The 16,093-nt window shown below is 39.9% G+C and overlaps 1 protein-coding gene across 5 annotated transcripts in view; it reads left to right on the top strand.

The window, feature by feature from the left end:
• MID1 (midline 1) overlaps positions 1-16,093 on the top strand; it is a 400,721-nt gene that overhangs the window by 263,250 nt on the left and 121,378 nt on the right. The window contains exon 1 of one of the 5 annotated variants that reach the window (XM_036016639.1): positions 15,252-15,524. The exons of the other annotated variants lie outside the window; for them this stretch is intronic. The gene's annotated coding sequence lies outside the window, so the exon portion shown is untranslated. Of the gene's footprint in view, positions 1-15,251; positions 15,525-16,093 lie in introns of those variants that run through there. 5 annotated transcript variants of the gene reach the window in all.

The following is a 16,093-nucleotide window of genomic DNA, read 5'->3' as shown; positions in this document are numbered from 1 at the left end:
TGACTATTTGATTTGGCAAGTGGCAGTAACACCTCAGTTGTAATAAAAGGTACTCAAGACTAATCCTGAGAAATCAGAAGAGAATTTGAGCATGAAAAATCACCCAATATATTATTATAACAGAAAACAACTTGCAAAACAAAACGTAAAGTATGGTCTCATTTTTGTGGATAAGATGTACAGAAAGGGTACTACTAGAAAAGTTACTACTAGAAATGTGGTTTCTTAGTGGTTAGATCCTCCTCTAGGTCTTTTGCTTTGGGGGGGAGTGTTACAAATGAATTCATATTATAATTGTGTCAAGAAAAGTACTACTAGAAAAGTTAACCCTTCTCTTTGTTGCCTTCAACATTTAGGATTAATGGGAAGTGTAAACTCAATCATTCACATGTAGCAAAAGGAGAAATATTTTGCATGGCCTATTCATGACTCCTGTAGATCTCTAGAGGGCTTCCTGCCTCAAAGTTTATTGTTGCATTCTTCTTAATTCTGGCTGAGTGCATGTACATTATTTTACGCAAAGAAATACCACCTACTAAAGAGTGTTTCTTCTCTTCTAGTAAGGTTTTGGTATCCCCAGAGCCCCTTTAGCCCTGTTTACTTTGGATATTTCAGGAGTTACTGGAGGATTTAACTGTGGTGAGTCTTTAAGCCCTCTTTTTAAATTCACAAACTGCCTCTAATCTTAGAAAAATGTCAGGTTACACTTTTGAGAAGCTCCGGGAACTTGACATTTTGTAGCCCAGTTGGGGTATATAGGCTGCTTCCATTCTGAACACCTTGTTCCAATTTACGTCAGAGGGAATTATATACAGGTCAGGGCTGAGAGCGGGTTATAATTAATGGGGTGGACAAGTGGATTTTTAGTGTTTCATAAAATAAAATGGAAATCACATGTGCTTGGAACTGTTGTGTGTTTTCAAATATTTACATTTATTCAGGTAAACATTAATTATAACTGATATATTTCTCCAGTGAACTTGCTAACTGGGAGGTCACAAGCCATTGTTCACTGAGTAGAAAGGTTGGATGACAAGCTATGTATATGTATATGTATATGTATATGTATATGTATATGTACAAAAAAACTTAGAGGAGATATTGGTGAGTGAACTCGTGGAAGCAATCCAGTCTTAGATTTTCCTCCTAATTTTCTCTCATGTTTAAAGCACCCACTTGCCAATATGATCCAGATGTCAGTTCTTCTAAGGGATATTGGGGAGTACTTAGCTTGTGAAATTCCTGAATGGATCCTGGTGAACATGCATGACCAATGCTTAACTGTTAGTCGTTGTTTTATTAAATTTCAGAAGTAATTGAAGCACAACCAGAATCTACAGCATCCAAATTTTCTTTACATTCATACATCAAACATTTCCAATTCCTTGCAGATGGAGCAGTGACATGTTACTGAGCAAAGAGCTCTTTAGGAGCTCTCAGAAAAACCGAGGTTCTAAACTCGACTCCATCATGTGCCAGCTTCGTGGCCCTGGGCAAAATGCCTTAACTCTGAGCCTTGGTTTCCTCATCTGCAGAATGGGGAAAATGAGACCTCTTTTTTAGGGTTTCAGTGGGAATTAGAGACAATGTATATAAAGTGCCTGAGAAACTGTAGGTACTACAAAATTGTCAACTATCGGTATATGAAGGGAATGGTCAAGAAAAGGGAGATATTCAAAGGAAGCTTTATATAAATTACATTACACAGCAGTCATTGGTGTTAGGTTTATTAATGCATTCTTTGTTTTTGCCCAGAAGTGTTCAATTCCCCCAAATAAATATGATTTCTATTAAGTTAATATTTTTTACAGACATTCTTTGTTTTATGCAGTGAAGAATCAACATAAGCACACTGTGCATCAGGGCATAATAGTTAACTAAGTAATGCATCATGACACCTTTTTGCCCTTTTCTGAGAAAGCTATTTAAGCATTTAGTGGAAGGGCAACTTCACATTGAGTTAGGAGGTAACAATCTACATTGCTTCCTGATTCTGCTTCTACAGATGAGCCAGAAGAGTGTTTGGTGGTTCTAAATGGGATGGGGCCAGTTGTACAGGCCCTTGACCAAAGAAATCATATCCAGACTTCTGGCCAAGATGGAGGTGTAGGTAGACACACTGTGCCTCCTTGCACAACCAAAACAAGGACAACAACAAATTTAAAAAAAAAAAAACAGAACTGACAGAAAATCAAACTGTATGGAAGTCAAACAACCAAGGAGTTAAAGAAGAAACATTCTTCCAGACCAGTAGGAGGGGTGGAGATGGGCAGCTGGGCAGAGAGGACTTGTGGTAAGGCAGTGGCTGGAGGACCAGGGTGGGCAAGGTGGCAGCTGGCGGACTGGGCAGTCCCACATTCATGTGCCGATAAACCAGGAGGAACAACTAGGGAGCGAGACAGACTGCACAACCCAGGGTTCCAGTACCAGGAAATAAAGCCTCAAAGCCTCTGACTGAAAACACCTGTGGGGGTTGAGGCAGCAGAAGAAACTCCCAACCTCACAGGAGCGTTCATTGGAGAGACCCACAGGGTCCTAGAACCTACACAAACTAACCCACCCTGGACTCAGCACCAGAAGGGCCCAATTTGATTGTGGGTAGCAGGGCAAGTGACTGAAAACCAGCAGAGAGCAGAGCAAGCAGCATTGTTCCCTCTCGGACCCCTCCCCCACCTACAGCATCACAACACAGCAACACCAGGGTTGCCCTGCCCTGGTGAGCACTTAAGGCTCCACCCCTTACTACATAACGGGTGTGCCAAGACAAAAAAAAAAAAAAAGGACCTAAATGACCCAAATGAAAGAATAGTTCAAAGCTCGGGAAAAAATACAACTGAGCAACGAAGAGATATCCAACCTATCAGATACACAGTTCAAAACACTGGTTATCAAGATGCTCCAGGAACTCACTGGGTACTTCAACAGCACAAAAAAGACGCAGGCAGTAAGAAAGGTCTCATTATGCGAAATAAAGAAAAATCTACAGGGAACCAACAGTGGTGGGAAGGAAACCAGTACTCAAAGCAATGATTTGGAACAAAAGGAAAAAGTAAACATCCAACCAGAACATAATGAAGAAACAAGAATTCAAAAAAGTGAGGAGAGGCTTAGGAATCTCCAGGGCACCTTTAAACATTCCAACACCTGAATCATAGGGGTGCCAGAAGGAGAAGAGAAAGACCAAGAAATTGAAAACTTATTTGAAAAAATAATGAAGGAGAACTTCCCCAATCTGGCAAAGAAAATAGACTTTCAGGAAGTCCAGGAAGCTTAGAGTCCCAACGAAGTTGGACCCAAGGAGGAACACAGCAAGGCACATCATAATTACATTACCCAAAATGAAAGAGAAGGACAGAATCTTAAAAGCAGCAAGAGAAAAGGAGACAGTTACCTACAAAGGAGTTCCCATAAGACTATCAGCTGATTTCTCAAAAGAAACCTTACAGGCAAGAAAGGGCTGAAAGAAGTATTCAAAGTCATGAAAGGCAAGAACCTACATCCAAGATGACTCAAACCGGCAAAGCTTTCATTTAGAATGGAAGGGCAGATAAAGTGCTTCCCAGATAAGGTCAAGTTAAAGGAGTTCATCGTCATCCAGCCCTTATTATATGAAATGTTAAAGGGAGTTATCTAAGAAAAAGAAGACAAAAAATAGGAACACTAAAATGACAAGAAACTCATAGCTATTAACAACCGAACCTAAAAAAAAAAAAGGCAAACTAAGCAAACAACTGGAACAGGAACAGAATCACAGAAATGGAGATCACCTGGAGGGTTATCAGTGGTGGAGTGGGAGAGGGAGAGAGGGGGAAAAGATGCAGAGAATAAGTAGCATAAATGGTAGGTAGAAAATACACAGGGGGAGGTTAAGAATGGTATGGGAAATGTAGAAGCCAAAGAATTTATATGTATGACCCAAGGACATGAATTAAAGGTGGGGAATACAGGTGGGAGAGGGTGTGCAGGGCAGAGGGCAATAAAGGGGGAGAAATGGGATAATTGTAATAGCACAATCAATAAAATATATTTTTTTAAAAAATGGAAGTTATATCCATTCAATCTGGAAATCACTGTGGTGACAGATGTTGGAACCTAATCACTTTTCTGTCCCTAACACCACTTTTGAGTATCCCAGCTTAGAAAGTCTTTGCAAAATTCAGTAAGGTTTTTGAGCTATACTATTCCCTGATGGATCCTTTAAAAAAAGCCTATATTTTGCTTATTACCCTTCTTCAGGGCAGAACTTGGTGAAAAGATACTGAAAGATAGTACAGATAAAAAGGCAAAGTAAAGAAGAATAAACATATCATTATTATGGGCAAGGTCTACACTGAGTTGTAGATTGAGATTAAAAATATCTATTTAGTGCATACATTCTTAATACATTTGTGCATGCAAAACATAATAATTTAAAATTAATGTATAAATGGGTATGTTTATGCCTTACACTAAAGTCCTGTTTTTACAGTATAACAACTGTACATTTTCAAAATAGTCATTGTTCAGAAACACCAATGCCGCTGCTAAATTTGGCACCATTAATCTAGAAGGAGGGTTTTTGTAGGTCCATAAGTGAAATATGGCTTGTGCCTTCAGCTTCTTTCAGTCCTTTGCGGAAATCTTAATGAAAATCCTACTATGTGCATAGCAGCTAACAGCTCCTGGCAAATAATAGGATCTCAATATACGTTGGATTTTACCCAGGGCTACTTTGTGGATAAGTGCATGGTAACGTGCCTCACCCCACCCCCCAAAAGGGTGTGTGTGTGTGTGTGTGTGTGTGAGAGAGAGAGAGAGAGAGAGAGAGGGAAGGAGAGAGAGACACACACACACACACACACACACACACCTCAGGCTTATTGTTCTTCTTACAGTGCAAGGCATTTGGAATTGGAAATGATCTTAGCTGACATTTTTTCAATCTTTCATCCAGTGCAGGAATTCTTTCTACAATAATCTTCACCAAAGGAGTGGAAGCCTGATGTAAGGTCCCTTTCTGTTAGGCAATTATTTGATTCAATACAGTGTTATTATTTTGTAGCTTAAGGGGGCACTGTATAAAGTTCTATGGGAAATTGGGACATGGAGCCCAAGTGACGGCTGGCTCCTTGTGACCACACTGTGGAAGGGAGACTATTTGGGGACCAGTTTGGAATCACCATTATGTTCTACCATGAAGCCTAAACCCTAGTCCTTTCTCAATGAATTTAAATATATACATCAAAGGAACTTATAAAGTCTTTCATTTATGTTAATAAAATTGATTGGAAGCACTATATTAAAGTTACTTATTTTTACATTTATTGAACATCAAGTAGAGAAAAAGGAACTTTGGTCAGTTTCCTTTAGCATGCAAACATAACAAAAACCTCAGTTTATCTAAATGTTGCCCAAAGAACCAAACCTCTCTATTAACCAGAGTCCCTATGTTATACTTTCCCAAGAGATTTCCGAAGTACAAGGAAGAAGGTGATATTATGGATTAATATAATATTCATGGTTATGGATACAACTACACATTCAACTCAGTCTCTTAAATCTCCTCTATTTATGATTAAAAGAAAAAAGATCTTTATAATGAAGATCCCAAGGAGCAATAAAATTTAGTTACCTAAGAGCCTTTTAATTGGATCCAGTATGTGGTTTGTAGTTATGCAAGTAAAGTAGACTCAAGTGTTTTAGGAATGTTTCAACAAAGACTTTTTAAAAAGGGTTTTTCATTTGGGGTTCAGTTAACCAGAAAATTAAATTAACCAGAACTCTTCCATTTCCAGAGAATTTCAATTAATTGAAGTTTGACTCTACTTTTTAGTGTAATCTTAGTTCCCATGCAGAAATAAATTTCATCTTCTAATTTATTTCTTGGAAAGTGCCTAGCATAATGAACACCTTGAATGAACAGGACAGTGTGGCATTTTGTGTTTAGGTTTTAAATATTCCTATATATCTGTGTATACATTTCTGTATGCCTATACACTTGATAGAGACACAGAGAGCTTGCTGCCAGAGGTGTTAATGTTTAAAGAAATGTGAGTAGTTAATGCTCTCACCATGATTTGACTTTTATCTTCCTCTTTCAAGTACATTTTGCCCCCTTTGAAACCTGCCATTTAGAACTGAGAAGTATTTTTTTAGAAGCACAACAATGCTTTCTACTCTGTTTCTTAAAGTAGTTTACAGAAGGAAATGCATCATGGTAAAAATAATTTCTAAGTGAAATTATGATGTTTTGCTAAAGATTACCGGGAAGTGAGGAACAAAGCCCCTCAAGTAGCAGAGAGGCCAGATGGTTGGTCTGGTTTTTTTTTTAATGTGGTCATTAAGTGGGAAATTTTGCTTGATTAAGTAGACACTGGTCTTGATTTTCATACAGGAGTTTTGAGGGCCTTTTTTATGGATATATACACACACACACACACACAACACACAGTTTTCATCCAGCCAATTGATCATTTGTGCCATTGTAAGCAAGATTGTGCTGTTGAGAATGTGAAGTCTTAACGATAAAGAAGTAAATGGGTTCCCAAGTCTGAGCTCTGAAAGAACTGAGAATCTGCACAGTACCCTACAAACCCTCGGTCATTACCATCTCCATCATATTGTTGTAGGGTCTAGTGTTTTGTTTTGTTTTCTTTTGATAACCCAGACTGGAAGAAAGGCTGTGTACCACAGTGGCTAACTAGGGTTTTGTGAAATCCAGGGTAGACTCAGGGGAGAAAAAAAGAGGTTTTGGAGTTCAACACTCCAGGGGGCTAATGTGCATAAAGGACCTGAGTTTAATCCTTGGAGCTGCCAGTCAAGATCATGATGAAGAGGCATCCATGCAAAGAATTGCCTCTGGATGCTGCTGGGTGGGGGTGGGAAGAGGATCAGAGCACCCCGATTTGGACTGTAATGTTTTGGCAGTTGACGTTCTGGGGAGGTTGCCTGGCAGTGGCACAACAAAGCCCCCTTCTGGGAAGTCACCCTGCTATCGTCTGGCACCCTTTGCCCAGCGCCCCAGGAGAGAGAGATTTCCCAACCTGAGTTCTAAGGAAGAAAATGAGTCGAGTTGTGAAACGGAATATTTGCATGTGTTTACAAGAGAGAGTCAGTCGGAGGAATTTGTAATGAAAGAATAGATTTAGACAAGTGGTGGAAATGTTTTGGAATCCTGCCCTGAATCGAGTGTCTGTGGATGCAGCTGAAGAAGCTGCGTAACAAGGGATGACCCGTCCATCTTTACCATAAAAATGATAAATGAGTTTTTTCAATGCAGCGTTTTCTCATATACTTGTGATTCCCTCTCCAATTAACATTCACATTCACTGTAAAAATAAATCTATCTCTACTTTAATAAGCTAGCTTAGCCACCTCGAAATCTCACTGTTCTTAAAGCCAGGTATCTCTTCACAAGTAATTGTTTAAACCCTAGATTGCACCTCAAGTACTAAGTCTTTTCATTTTCATCTTTACTTACATTCAAAAAGCCAGCTTATCAGATCATTTCCTCCCATGAAAGGATAACATGTACAAGATGAAGTTCATAGTCTGGCTTCAAATGAAACTTTTTTTAAGGTTCCCATACTCCTAAACAACAAACAAATAAAGACACAAACCAAACCAACAGAAAAAGTCTTAGAGTCAAGTCCCTAAGATCATAGCTTTTTTTACCCTTCTTAAAACTTTTTTCCTATTTTTTTATTTTAACCATTGTTCAAGTACAGTTTTCTCCCTTTTACTCCCATCCCAGTCCACCCACCCAACCCTCCCCACTTCCCTCCCATTAGCACCCTTCCCCCTAGTTTTTGTCCATGTGTCCTTTAAATTAGATTATAGCTTTTAATATTAATTTCAAGGCAATGTCTTCATTTCCTGTTTTATAAATTACATGTATAATGTCTCCCAGAGATATAACAAGCAAATATATTTGGATAATGCAAGAAAAAAATTTCTCAGAGTTTACCCTGCCCTGAGAGTATTTTTAAAAGGACACTAGAATCTTCATAGAATTTATGGGATTTATTGTCATATATTATATGACAATATATAATCGTCTATCTATCTGCATAGATTATATTATCTACATAGATAGATAATATATATACATATTTTTGCAGAATATCAAGCTTCCAAAGAAACATTTTAAATTTTGATTTTTAGGCCCAAGAGTCTTTGAGTTGGGGATAACTCATTCTCCAAGAATTCCTTGCTTTATTTATAACCCACTCTGCGCCTGCCACTCCAGCCTGCCCTAAGCTTTATCTGTGTACTGGGGAGTAGCTGGAACCTACCGCCCAGCCTTCCCAAGCTCTTTCCTGGGCCCCTGGTACAGCTACAGTAGCAATTCTTTATTCATCCATAACAATTCTGTGGACATCTTCTAGCTCCTTTAAGAAATGGGCCCTACCTGGCTGGCATAGCTCAGTGGATTGAGCACGGGCTGCGAACCAAAGTGTCGCAGGTTCGATTCCCAGTCAGGGCACATGCCTGGGTTGCAGGCCATGGCCCCCAGCAACCACACATTGATGTTTCTCTCTCTCTCTTTCTCCCTCCCTTCCCTCTCAAAAAATAAATAAATAAAATCTTTAAAAAAAAAGAAATGGGCCCTAAAAATCATGATTTGGCTGCTACTGCAGTTTGACCTAGCCAGTCCATTTACTTTGAGCTACCTTTTGTTATTGTTATTGTTGGTAAGGCAACAATAGCTCTCTCGGGCGATGGGATCCTCTAGATTTAGTTCATCTTTGATCCTCCAGGCACGGAGCCCTGGCTGTACCTGTTCACTTCCCTCCCACGCTATTAACTCACTTCTTTCCTTTTCTCTCCTGAAATTTACTCCTAGAGTAAAACCAATGACTCTTGAAATGTCTCTGCTAATTTCCTTCACACCCTCCCCTGTACTGCATGTCCATGGTTACTTTCAACTTGAGGTTAACATCCTGCCATCAGACACTTAGACATTCAGGGAATTCTAAGTAGCACAGTTCCTGTGTGTGTGCGGTGGATTTTTTTCCACTGTGTGATCGTGGCTTTTCTCTTTCAGATTTCATTGCTAAAACAAATAAAGTGGTCGCTGCTTTCCAAGAATTCGTCACTTTGTCTTCTCATGTAATAATAGTAAGAGTTGGATTTTAATGTCCTTAAAAAGAAATCATTCCTTAAGTAAATTTGAAACTGAGCGTTTAACAACTTGAAAATTTCATTACAACTCTTTGACCAAATGCCGGAAAGCTTTATCCTGAAATCAGCGTGTTCTTTGCCTGATTACTGGCGCGGGGAGGGAGGCAAAATCTCAAGAAAGCTTGCAGAGATCTATGACTAGAAATATCTTCTTAGCTCAAGTAGACCTGTACCCACCCCTCTACTTTCTATCATGTCATCCTTTTTATTTATTTTATTGTGTGTATGGTTCTTTGAAATGATCATGTGTTCTCACCTGTTTCCTGGTTTGTTTTATGTTTCCCTCATTAGAACATAAGCTGTCCCAGGGCAGGCCTTTGTCCCTATATTCATCAGTACATCCCTAGTGCCCAGAGCAGTGCCTGGCCCACAGCAAGACCTCTGCAGTAGCGGCTGAAGGAAAGAATAATCAGAGAAATGACCTTCTCTGTGGTTTTACTCCAAAAGTAGTTCTAAAACAAAAATAATGCTTGGTTAAAGAAAGCCAAATTAATATATATAATATATATATATGATTTCTAATGTCATAAAAATAACAAACTAACTTACTTTTCCAAACTCTTAAAATCAGTTTAGTTTAAGAGTGAAGAGTTGAAATGACTGACCAAGTACAAGCTGGTTTCGGACTCATAACGAAGTTATTTAAGTGCCCTAGTTCTTAAAAATCTATGCACAGGGCCTACCTACTCTCCACCAGGTTTCCTGGTTCACCAGCTGAGGTTATAGGATGGTGGGGATGAGGAGCATAGAGCACTTTCTTGGGGCTCCTTTGACCTTTGATCTTCCAGGGCTCAAGGGTAATTTATTTATTTATTATTATTTTTAAAGATTTTATTTATTTAGTTTTAGAGAGGGAAGGGAAGGAGGGAAAGAGAGAGAGACAGAAACATCCAGGTGCGGTTGCTGGGGGTCATGGCCTGCAACCCAGGCATGTGCCCTGACTGGAAATCGAACCTGCTATGCCTGGTTCGCAGCCCGCGCTCAATCCACTGAGCCATGCCAGCCAGGGTTCCCGGGTAATTGAATGTCAGTTAACTGCTATTGGCCAGCTCTCCAGGAGGAGACGGGAGCTGTGTCTTTGGGAAATAATTCTCCATGGACCTCTCAAGTCTCTGTACCTCTTCTAAGCTGAGGTGCTGGTGGCCCCTGTTCCAGACTATCTTTTCAAGGATGTTTGTATAGTGAACAGCCCTGGAAGATGGGGACAGAGTGTTTCCACCTGGGTAGAAGGCAGGTTTGTGTGTTGTCCGTTATAATAAACATAGTGTCTCTCCCCAAGGCAAATAAATGTCAGGCAGGTGTACTTGCAGGCAGTCCATAATGAAAGAGTCAGGTGTCCTAAGAGTTGGGTTGCTCAGCCCTGGTAAACCGCTCTGCCTATGAAGCATGTGCCTGGATGCTCTGTGGGACTTGATGGGACAGGGGAACTGATGTGAACATGAAACACATGCTTGCTGTGCCCCAACTGAAAGTGTTCTTCGTCTCTGATTCGGGGAATTCATGTTTTCTGCCAGCATCCGCGAAACCGGTAGGCTCACTGAATAGGTTGCAAAATCTAGGAAAAATCTGAAACCCTTCACTGTTTTAGATGGTCTTACTTGCCCCACTCCTGCTAGGGTCCCTCATTTCCTGCAAAATAAAAAATTCCGGTGAAAAATTCATACGGGACAGGGGGCAGGGAATTAAAACTTCAAGATCATGGTGGGATCCAATGGTAATGAACAAAGCCATGTTAAACTCTAGGAAATAGATGAGATTGCCTATGGGAAGGTATTTATTTAAGAGTAATGTTAATAATAGAAATACTAGTTTATTGATCATATACTGTCCCTTCACATAAGATGCTCTATGAATATTATTATTTTTTTAAGATTTTATTTACTTATTTTTAGAGAGGGAAGGGAGGGAGAAAGAGAGAGAGAGAGAGAAACATCCATGTGCGGTTGCTGGGGGCCGTGGCCTGCAACCCAGGCATGTGCCCTGACTGGGAATCGAACCTGCAATGCTTTGGTTCGCAGCCCGCGCTCAATCCACTGAGCTACTCCAGCCAGGTATGAATATTATTGACTAAATAAACAGATTTATGTCCTTCCCATCTCCAAAAGTGGTTAGAAGTGGTTTCCAATAATGTATTCAATGAAGAGTGGGAAGAGCTGGTTCAGAACTAGAGGGGAAGAAGGATGTGAGAGCTACAAGTTTGCCAAGTGCTTTTCAAACTTTGCCTCACTTAAATCCCAAAGGACCCTTTGAAAGTGCTCTCATTGTCACATTGTACAGATAAGGAAACTGTGTAGGATATGTAGAGAATCCGTGACTATAAGATATGCTGAGTCGCTGGCTCCTATCTACCTTTGCTAGGAAATGGCAGAGCCAGGGTTTGAACTCAGATTTATGTGGTTTCAAGGTGTACTTTTGTTTGCTTGACACCACACGGATAGCCTCACCACAAAACTAGACCAAGGATGAACTAGGATTGGGCTTAACCCCCAGGTTTTCTGATGACACATCAAAGAGAAAGCTGGATTAAATGTATTATCTAAAAAAAAAAGAAAGCCTATCAGTTCATCTCTCATCTCACAACAGGAGGAAAGGATGGAAAAGAGAAAAAAGAATAGCAGCAGAGCATGGAGAAGAGAGAAAACCCCTGCAATTTTAGATGCAATGCAAGACATAGTATTTACTTTTCTGAACCCCATTAGCTTGGAGACTATAATAATAATCATCATAATTCTTATCATGTGATCAGTTGAATGAACTATAGGAATCCTGACAATCTTATCAAATATATTGTTATACCAACAGCTTTAGCAGAATTTGCATCAGAAGAAAAATGGAAGATAATACAAGCGTGATTTGACAAAGCCAGTCTGGTATATATAACTTAGTTGTGATTGTTTCTCAACACAGAACTCCTTGCATAGCTTCTCTGGGAGTTCTTGAAAGCTCTATTTTAAGTTTTATTTAAAGTGTAAGGATATGCTCTAAATTAAGATGTTTTTCTTTCTGTAAAAAGTTCAATACCTTCAGTAATATATACTAAGTTAGCTCAGTTATTTGATTTTTTAAAAAACACTATCCTTTTTTATATGGGACAAAACATAAATCTGGAAATTTCAAGAAGTGGGTCATGGGTTGAAAAATGAGTGATTTAATGTGATTTGAAGGCAGTTTTCATTTTATGATACTTTCAATTGTATGTGTGTTTTAATGATAACCTATAATTTTACCACCTCAGGCTTCAAGATCTCTTGCTGACTGGAAAACTGCTTCATCCATCCGTGTTTAAATCTGTTCCAAGTATTTCTGCTCAAATTTCTTTCAAGAAGCTCCCACCTTTGTTCTGTAGGGACACACAGTTCGGACTCTGTTCTTAATATCCTGTTTTCGTTCATCAGCGTGGTTGTCCTTTTCATTGCCGTGTTCCCATCGTTCCCCTTCTCTCATGCGGTGCTTTACAATAACAATTCAGAACAAAAGAGTCACTCCTCTTTCTGTTGCCTTAAAAAAAAAAAAAAAAGGCTTGATCTCCTAACTTGTAGGGCTCCAGTGATCACAGGAAGTGTTTAAGGCACGTTCTTCATAAGAGTTAACCAGGAGTTGTGAATAAAGGTTACTTTTCTTTACTTTTCAAGATGGAAAAGTAGCTTCAGGGTATTGTGAGAACGAGGTTTTTTGTGTGTGGCTAACTTTGAAGTTGAGAGAAAAAGGGATTTCCTTTGAGAAAAGGAGCTATCATGTTGGAGAGAATTTCCCAATCTGTTCGAACAATAGGAATTAGTTACTATGTAACCTTGTCATTACCTCGGTGAGTCACGGGACCGGATTGGTTGTTCCTGTCCTAGAACGTAAGCTTTCCAGTGTTCAGGCAGCAGCCGTGAAATGCCACCTTGGCTATCACCAGCCATCGTGTATTGATGTATTTTTCTCCTGGTGGATAGTGGGTGGGTTTTTGTTTTTTAATAACATAAACTATTTACAGGTTTCTGGTTTTGCACAAAGGAAGAAAAGTTCCTCTAATGCAGGAGTTCTATGAAGAGTGAATTCTATCAAGTCCCAAGTAATTTTGCAAAGGAGCTTTTGTATATATGTATGTGTGGTGGGACACATATACACGTACATATTTATATATGGCTACAAAACTAATTCCGCTGTAGACAAATATAGGATTTTATACAGACACAGAAATACTTATATGAGTGTATATAAAAATGCCTGTCAAACTTGAAATGCACTTGGAAACACATTCCAGCGGCAGCGTCGAAGCACTTCTCATCTGTGGGTCATGTCACAGGAATCCGTGGCTTCCGTTTCTGCCACCATGTTGTGGGTCTGCTCCCCAGCAGGGTCCACTTAGACTTCTATCAGGAGATTAGGTGTGGCAAGTTCTTACTCTCTTCTTTCTCCTTCAAATCTGCTATTGCTGCCTTCAGAACCAAGTGCTTGCTTGACACCCAGTCTAGGACAGACCTGGAAAACACCAGCCATTTTCAGTGCAATATACAATAGGTTCCATTTGCCTTTAAAACTGGATGCTTTACTTCCTAACATAAACTGGAAAAGATATGAAATGTCCGAGACCCTCTGGCAGTGGAAAATTTTCTGTGAAGGTTGACGGACGATGCCCTTTAGAAGATGATGAAATTTGTTGTTGTTCATCATTTTCTTTTGTTTTTGAGGGGTGGAGTAAATGTTTGCTTCCTGGTGTTTTAACTTGAGATGTTCAGGCTAATTTTCCACTACAATGCCAAAGTGTCTGAGAAATTTTGACAACTTTGATATTGTTTTAACAAAAGCAATGCTTTTAAGTCTGTTGATTAGAAGTCCTTTCAAATTCTATATGATTATGTAAGCGTATCTCTCCTGTGCACGGTAAGGACTTCTTAGGGAAGTCATCTGTATGTGAAATTGAGTAATCCTTTTGTTTGGTGTTAAAAGCCAAATGAAATTATCATTTGTCTAGGCAAAAGCCAAGAAAATCTGTTTGCTTTTTGATGTATAGACATGTGAAGCACGCTTTGTTTTACCAGGAGGTGTTGCAGTGGCGTGACAGGTAGGCGTCATGATTTGCAAACTGTGCAACACGAGGAAGCAGCTCTTGCCTTCTGTCTGCCCTGCACCAAGAATGTTCTTTAAACACCTTTGGTGGAGTCCAGATGTCTGGTGTATACATGGATGCGTGCAGGTTTCCAGTCAGCGTGTTTGGTTTAGTTTGGCTTTTTACACTTTCCTGAGGTGATTTCTTGTCTTGCGCAGTGATAAGCAACATCCGTGAGGGAGCTGCCGCTCAGAACCCTTTTTTTTCTTGGCATTTGGGAAGATTACTTCCCCTTCTTCCTTTAGACAACCAGTTTTTACAAGATGACTTTCCATTCTTAATTCACTCTTTCTTTGCCATTCTGGAGGCTGAAATTTAGGACACCCATCACAGATTTGCTCTATGTGTGTTTACATACGTATTATATACATATACATGCATACAATATGTATGTGTGTATGCTATGTGTGCACAATATATGCACATATGTATGCAGACATAAAACACGTGTATACATGTGTACATATTTCATACACACATATTTTCAGTTGTTTATCAGGACGGTACATTGCAATTATTTTTGGAGCAATAAATGACTCTGTGTTAATCATGTCTGTGCAAGAAATCACCCTTCTTGATGTAACATTTAGAAACACTTTTCTTCCAGATACTGTATTTTAACTCACAAGATAGACACAAAATAATAAGTATATTAGCAACACAAAACCAGCACCCAGAGCATAATGCAATCACATGCTCATTAGGGCAGTGAAAGGACCAAATTGCAAGGAAGGTGAGCGCCAGTCGCTGACCCCAGGAGCTGGGCAGGATGGCCCCTGTTGGCAGCGTGAAAAGCTGGCACCCAATGCTCAGCTGTAAGACGTTGACCTGCCGCTGGTCCCTGTGAGCAATGAGGGTGGACAGAGCCCTGTGCCAAGTTGTCATTTTGGGGGGGAGGGCGAAGGCCGTGGGTGTTGACCCGACCTGAGCTGTCTTTTCATTTGGCTCTAGCTGAACACTGAGTGGGCGAGGACACAGGGAAGCCGCAGCAGGGTCCGTGGAAAAGGCATTTGGAAAGCAAGAGGGAGTTTTGATTCTTCAGCTCAGCAACTCTGGCAGGGTGGATGAGGTGGAGCTGGCCTTCCTGGAATTGTCGCGTCGATTTTCCTGTTGTGTTTCACTGTTGACGCTCTCACAGACACACAGGACTGCTCCAGCACTGCCTGCCACCCACCATCTGGTCTCGGTGGCCTGTCTGTCATTTTGTGGGTCCCCATCCTCTCCTACGGCGATGTTTCTTCAAAAAGAACTAGGGTGCAGCCCATTGGTGGGTATTCAAGACAATCTGTTTGTAGAAATCTGGGGAAATGCTAAAAGAACTATTAAGGACAAATGTGCTATTTCCTGTTTTTAACCTGTTTATAAGACTTTCAGTAGAATAAATTGCATTTCTGAGACTGTTACGGGGTTTCTTTGCTATTAAGACAGTGGGATTGGTCGGTTGTTCCTGGAGAAATTAGGATCGCTTTGCTGCATTGTCATTTGTATCTTTTTGCTTGTGTGCTCGTGTAAATGAACTCCAGAAGGTGTATTTAAGCATTCTGTTAAGTAAATTTGGGAGACTAGGTTTCAATTAACATAACAAGACAATGAGACCTAGCTCCCATTTCTCCTTAATTTTTATCATTAAAGCCTTCTTATCCCTCAAGACATCTGCCGTGCTTTCAAATGATTCTTTTCAGGAATGTTCATTCATTATTAATCAGTTTGCATGGTCAAGAGAGTGTGTGATTATTTTAAAGAATGTCCTAGAGATCCAATTACGAAAAAATGAGCGTGTTATAGACAGATGTGGAAGTACAGAAGAGGTTTTGTGAACAGTTTAATTTAATTTGC

The sequence above is a fragment of the Phyllostomus discolor genome, chromosome X (genome assembly GCF_004126475.2).
Source record: "Phyllostomus discolor isolate MPI-MPIP mPhyDis1 chromosome X, mPhyDis1.pri.v3, whole genome shotgun sequence".
Classification (NCBI taxonomy): Eukaryota; Metazoa; Chordata; class Mammalia; order Chiroptera; family Phyllostomidae; genus Phyllostomus; species Phyllostomus discolor.
Note: the sequence above shows the minus strand (reverse complement) of the source record. Positions and strands in the feature narration are given on the sequence as shown.